Genomic DNA, 6455 nt, shown 5'->3' with positions numbered 1-6455 from the left:
TTAAGAGAGTGGCCTTTGCCTTCTCTTCATCAAACTTTATGTAGTAGCTAAACCTCTGGATTGAAGCACTCTGTAGAAGCACATATAATACAGGGTGTGCTTTCATTTAATTTTACAAAATTTCTCCTTTCTGACATAAAGAACGTTGAAACCTCACTTACTTTCTATGTTTGAAATTCTTGCTGACATTATTTGCATCTTTACTGCTATGGCTTTAAGCAGTATCCCATTTTAATGCTAATATGACAGTTTTATTTGATTTTTTTATTATTGTTTTGTTTCATTTTGCTTCTTAAAAATAGCCTGCCAGTTTAGAAAATAGATGTTAATAGGCAAAATAATGCAATGTAGAGCTGAGAGCCACAGAAATTCGGTATTTTCTATAATCCATATACAGTATGACTTATTCCACAGATATGAAGATAGTGAATTAGGAGACAGAATGATTGCCTTCACAATTCAGCATAATTAAGGCAACTCTTGCTGATTCCCATACAACAAATTATGTTATTGAATTGTTTATATTTTTCTTGTATTGCTTGATGCAGGTCTGGTATAGCCCAGGTAGGCCACAAATTCAATATGTAGCTGAAGATGACCTTGAATTTTTAATCTCCCTGCTTCCCCTTCCTATTTATGAAAATTTTACATAGATGTCAGTGCCTCTTTCAGTGTATTATCACCCTGTTCAATCTTATTTATTCATTGCCTAGAATTATTAGGAATTATTAACATTCTCATTTTCTGGTAATTATGACTTGTTAAATATAAAACTAAATTTGAAAGCTAGTTTAAGTAAATTATATAAATACTCTAAGCTAAAATACATATACTTTCAAAGCACAGTAGGATGGCTTAAATTTTTATAATTCTGGTGTTATCTGAAGTATTATATACCTCCCCTCTATTCATTATCAAGAATTGACTGTAATATCTAATTGGTATTGAAACATGTTTATACAGGCAGACATAAATAAAATAGCATATAAAGCTTTTATATGTGTGCATTCCAGAAATTACTGAGCCAATAATGAAACATTAAGAGACCATCTATAATCTTGCTGGTTACTAGCGATGATGCAAAGTCAAAAGAAAACAGAATAGAAACACTGACATCTATTTTCTTGTTTTTTATTTTCTTATGCTGCCTATTCAATTTTTTCAAATTAGTTGTTCAATGTAGAGATTTGTTGCAAAATGTATATTTTGAGTAAGTGCCCTTGTAACACATGCATTTACCTGTATGTTTCTCCTGAATAACATCTCATAGTGATCCAAACAATGCTTATGCCATGCTGAACCTGTAAAATGATTCTTTAGATAGCTATGAAAATTTCAAATGCTTATTCTTAGACTTATTTTTTTTACATGAAATTGAATTTCATATTTGAGAAAAATGTTGATAAGGTTCTTGGCTTGTCCAAGTGACTTGTGAATCCTTAAACTGATAGTTTTTTCATGGAATCTAAGTATTGTATTTTGTGACATTACAGACTCAAACTGCAATACGGTTATGTTCATGTTAAGGAAATTAGAAACTAATTTTAGTTGTAAACATTGACTAACTTTATTCCTACTTTTTACTTTTGGATCTTCTTAGTAGTAGATTAAGACATATTTGATGCTGGGTTAATTACTTTGAAATAGCAGTAGTCCCAAGTAAATCACAGATTTAAGGCTTCAAGTTTACATAGCACAGTGGGAATGCAACCTATTAGGGGCATTCTGTTTCAGAAGCCTGGACTTGAGAATAGTCCCAGAAATATCCTGAAGAGGAAGAAAGCAGTGGAACAATACTCTGGAAATTTAAGGCCAACCCTGCTACTTTCAGGAAAAATCTAGGAGATTGTGGATAAGTCATTTCCCCTTTTGAGGCCACATATTGCATGTGAAATTCAAGAAGAAATAGTTGTGTTTTATTGTGCAGAGCCAATGAAATAGCTTTCCAAACCAATAAATTTCAGATAAATATTCAGGATTCATACTGAGAAATGTTATTGCTAATCTCCCAAGAGAATGAAGAAACTGTTGGTTGTTTATGTCATGAGTAATATATGATTTGTTATTGTTTAATACCTATAGGATATTTGTATTCTGTGAGGATGCCAGCTGGCATACTTTATACTGAGGTAAATACAGATAAACAAGGAGACGTATGATATTGTAATGAATAATGAAAGGATTAGTAAGTGTTCTAAGCTCATGGTTCTTCCACAATCAGTTTCCATATGTAAATTTTTCATTTAAGAAGAGATTTGGAGAACTGAGTTTCTTAATTCTATTTAGAGAGTCTGTTCTTCTGTCCAAAGTTGGGAGAAAAGCAACAACAACAAAAACCAAAACAAAAGAAAGCACCAACACTAACAGCAACAATGAAAATAATGTGTCAGCAGCCTTAGAGCTCTGTGACTAGCCTCTGCCTTATTTGCAGACTCTGAACACTTTCACTGAATACCCCATTCTACCTTTAAAAACACCCATGGATGTGACCATAGCTTTGAAAGCCATGTGAAGAATAAGTATAACTGATTAACCAGAATGAGAAAATTTTTGTAACTTTCTACCCTCTTTCTTAGGTATAACAAGTATTATTATTATTATTATTATTTACATTTGAAACAAGTTTGTTTTACATGTCAATCACAGTTCTCTCATACTTCAATCCTCCCCTATCACCCTCACCAAACCCAAGCCCATCCCCTTTCTTCTCCCCAGGGAGGGTGAGGCCTTCCATAGGGTGTCTTCAAAGACTGTCATATCATTTGGGGCAGGGCCTAGGCCTTCCCTGATGTGTCTATGCTGAGATAATATCTCTTTTTTTGGGATGGTCTCCCAAAGTCCATTCATACATTAGGGATAAATACTGATCCACTACCTGAGACCACATAGACTTCCCAGTCCTCCTAATTAACACCCACATTCAGAGGGTCTGGATTGGTCCTATGTTGCTTTCCCAACTATTAGACTGGGTTTCATGAGCTCCCCCTCGTTCAGATCAGCTGATTCTGTGGGTTTCTGAAGCCTTGTCTTGACCACTTTGCATATCACTTTTTCCTTTCTGTTTGACTAGTGTTTAGCTCTGGGTGGCTGCTTCTGCTTCCATCAGCTACTAAATGAAGGCTCTAGGGTGGCATATAAGGTAGTTGTCAATCTTATTATTGTGGAGGAGCGTTAAAGGTAGCCTTTCCACTATTGCTTAGATTGTGAGTTGGGTTTATCCTTGTAGATTTCTCTAGTGCTATATTTCTCCTTAAATATACAATGGCTCCCTCTATTATGGTATCTCTTTTCTTGTTCTCTATTCTTTCCATATCTCAATCTTCCTGTTCCCTCATACACACCTCTCCCCTTCTCTTCTCCCCTTCCCTTTCTCCTAATTTCATCTTCCCTCCATGCTCAAAATTTGCTCAGAGATCATTTCCCTTTGCCATTCTCTGGAGAACCATGTATTTCTCTCTTAGGGCCCTCCTTGTTTCCTAGCTTTTCTAGATGTGTAAAGTGTAGGCTGGTAATCCTTTGTCTATGTTTAAAATCCATATATGAGAGATGCCAAAAATGGAAAGACCTCCCATTCTCTTGGACAGGTAGGATCAACGTAGTAAACTGGCAATTTTGCCAAAAGCAATCTACAGATTCAGAGCAATCCCCATCAAATTCCTGGCACAATTCTTTACAGACCTTGAAAGAACAAGCCTCAACTTTATATGGAAAACCAAAAGACCCAGGATAGCCAAAACAGCACTCTACAATAAAGGAACATCCAGAGACATCACCATCCCTGACTTCAAGCTCTATTATAGACCTGTAGTCCTGAAAGCAGTTTGGTATTGCCACAAAAATAGATGGGTAGACCAATGGAACTGAATTGAAAACTCTGCTATTAATCTACACACCTATAAACACATGATTTTTTTTATAAAGAAGTTAAATTTATACAATGGAAAAAGGAATGAATCTTCAACAATTGGTGCTGGCATATCTGGATGCTGGTGTGTAGAAGACTGCAGATAGATCCATATCTATTTTCATGCACAAAACTTAATTCCAAATGGATCAAAGACCTCAATATAAACCCAGCCACACTGACCCTCTTAGAAGAGAAAATGGGGGTACCCTTGAACAAATTGGTATAGGACATGGCTTCATGAGCATTACACCAGTAGCACAGACACTGAGATTGACAATTAATAAATTGGACCTCCTGAAACTAAGAAGCTTCTGTAAGGCAAAGGACACAGTCAACAAGACAACACAGGAGCCCAAAGAATGGGAAAAGATATTCACCAACTCCACATCTGACACAGGACTCTTTTCCAAAATAAACAAAAACCTCAAGAAGCTAGTTACCAAAATACCAAATAATCCAATTAAAGTGCCGTACAGAACAAAATATACAAAGAACACAAGAAGATAGTTACCAAAACAACAAATAATCCAATTAAAAAATGGGGTACAAAACTAAATAGACAATTCTCAATGGAGGAATTTAAAGTGCTTGAAAGACGCTTAAGGAAGTGTTCAACATCCTTAGCCATCAGGGAAATGAAAATCAAAACTACTCTGAGATACCATCTTACTCCTGTCAGAATGGCTAAAATCAAAATAGCAAAGACAGTATATGCTAGAAAGAATTGAAGAAAGGGGTCCAATCCTCCACTGCTTGTGGGAGTGCAAACTTGTACAGCCACTTTGGAAATCAGTATGGCAGTTCCTCAGGAAAATGGGAATTAATCTACCTCAAGATCCAGCAATTACACTCTTAGGCATATACCCAAAAGATGCACATTCATACATAAAGGACATCTGTTCAACTATGTACATAGCAGCATTATTTGTAATAGCTCGAACCTGGATGATGGGAGATGTCATTCTGTAAATATGTTTCTCATATTGGTTAATGAATAAAGCAATGTTGGCCATTAGGAAAGCAAGATAGGTGGGACTAGGAGACTAGGAGGACATATAAAGAAGTAGGGAAGAGATTCAGAATGTAAGATGGGGAGAGCAGAATTCCATCCCTTCTCTCTGGTAAGATAAGACCACGTTGAAATACAAAGATTAGTAGAAATGGGTTAATATTTAAGACAAACCTAGCCAATAAGAAATGCTAGTAACTGGCTAACAGCTTAATATCTAATACAGTGTCTCTGTGTGTTATTTGGCCTGGCGCGGCTCTAGGTACAGGCAGGTGGAAAACCTGCTTATAACACCTGGAAGCAACCTAAATGCCTCTCAACTGAAGAATGGATGGAGAAAATGTACATTTACACAATAGAGTAATACTCAGTGGAAAAATGCAATGGAATCCTGAAATTTGCAGGGACATGAATGGAACAAGAAGAAACCATCCTGAGTGTAGCAACCTAGCAAGTAGTCTTAAACTGTGACTGACAACTGCCACTATTTTGGAAGTACTTGATATCTTTGCTAGAGCTGTCAGTGTCAAATATATGGAAATCATTGGCAGACATTGATGGGTGACAAATTTAACAGTTGTTTTCAATTTTATTTTTGACTGTTGTCTTTAAATCTTGGAAAGTTATGTATTTGTACCTATATTTGATGAAAACGTATTGCTTAGAAAAATGCTCATGGGTTTCTTGTGGTGGTATATATGTGTTTTATACCCCCCTAGTAGTAAACAGACATAATATAGTAAGCTACATCAAACTTATTGTGACTATGAGTTGTCATAATTTCACAAAGTATAAAATTAAATAAAAATAACTGAGTTTTATGTCATAAATTCAAAACCAAGCAGTAAATATGAATTAAAAACAGAGAAAGACACCATGATTGGCAAAGTGGAGTGAAATGGCAAAAAGCAAAGAAGGAGGCTGTGGGAAAGAAATACAGCACATAATCTATGGGACTTCTGGTTGTGATCAGTATTTATCCTTAGTGTACAAATGAAACTTGGGAGCCCATTCCACAGAGAGGGATACTCAGCCTAGACACATGGGGGAGGGCCTAGGCCCTGCTCCAAATGATATGACAGACTATAAGGAGTTAGGTTTTCCCCTGCCAGCCTGGGCCCACCACGGCGACTGCCTCAATTAACACACCAAGACTCTGATATAATGCTGTTGACCAGTTACTTGTTTCTTATCAGCTAGCTCTGTCTTAATTATTAACCCATTTCTATTAATCTAAGTATTTCCATGTGATCTCATCTTACTGGAGAGATTGGCTGGTGTTCTCCTTTCCGGTCTCTACATGCTGACTCCTCCTTACTCCTTCCTCTCTCCTCGTCTCCTAGTCCCGCCAATCTTGCTTTCCTATTGGCCAAAAGGGCTTTATTCATTAACCAGTATGAGAAACATATTTACAGAATGACATCTCCCATCAACAGACTTTGAAGATCCCTATGGAAGGCCTCACCCTTTCTAGGGAGCAGAAAGGGGATGGGATATGGAGTTGGGGGGACAGGGGAAGAGAAGAGGAAGATGGAAATG

Source organism: Phodopus roborovskii, unplaced genomic scaffold (genome assembly GCF_943737965.1).
Source record: "Phodopus roborovskii unplaced genomic scaffold, PHOROB, whole genome shotgun sequence".
Lineage (NCBI taxonomy): Eukaryota > Metazoa > Chordata > Mammalia > Rodentia > Cricetidae > Phodopus > Phodopus roborovskii.
The sequence above is the reverse complement of the archived record's forward strand: the minus strand, read 5'-3'. Positions refer to the sequence as shown.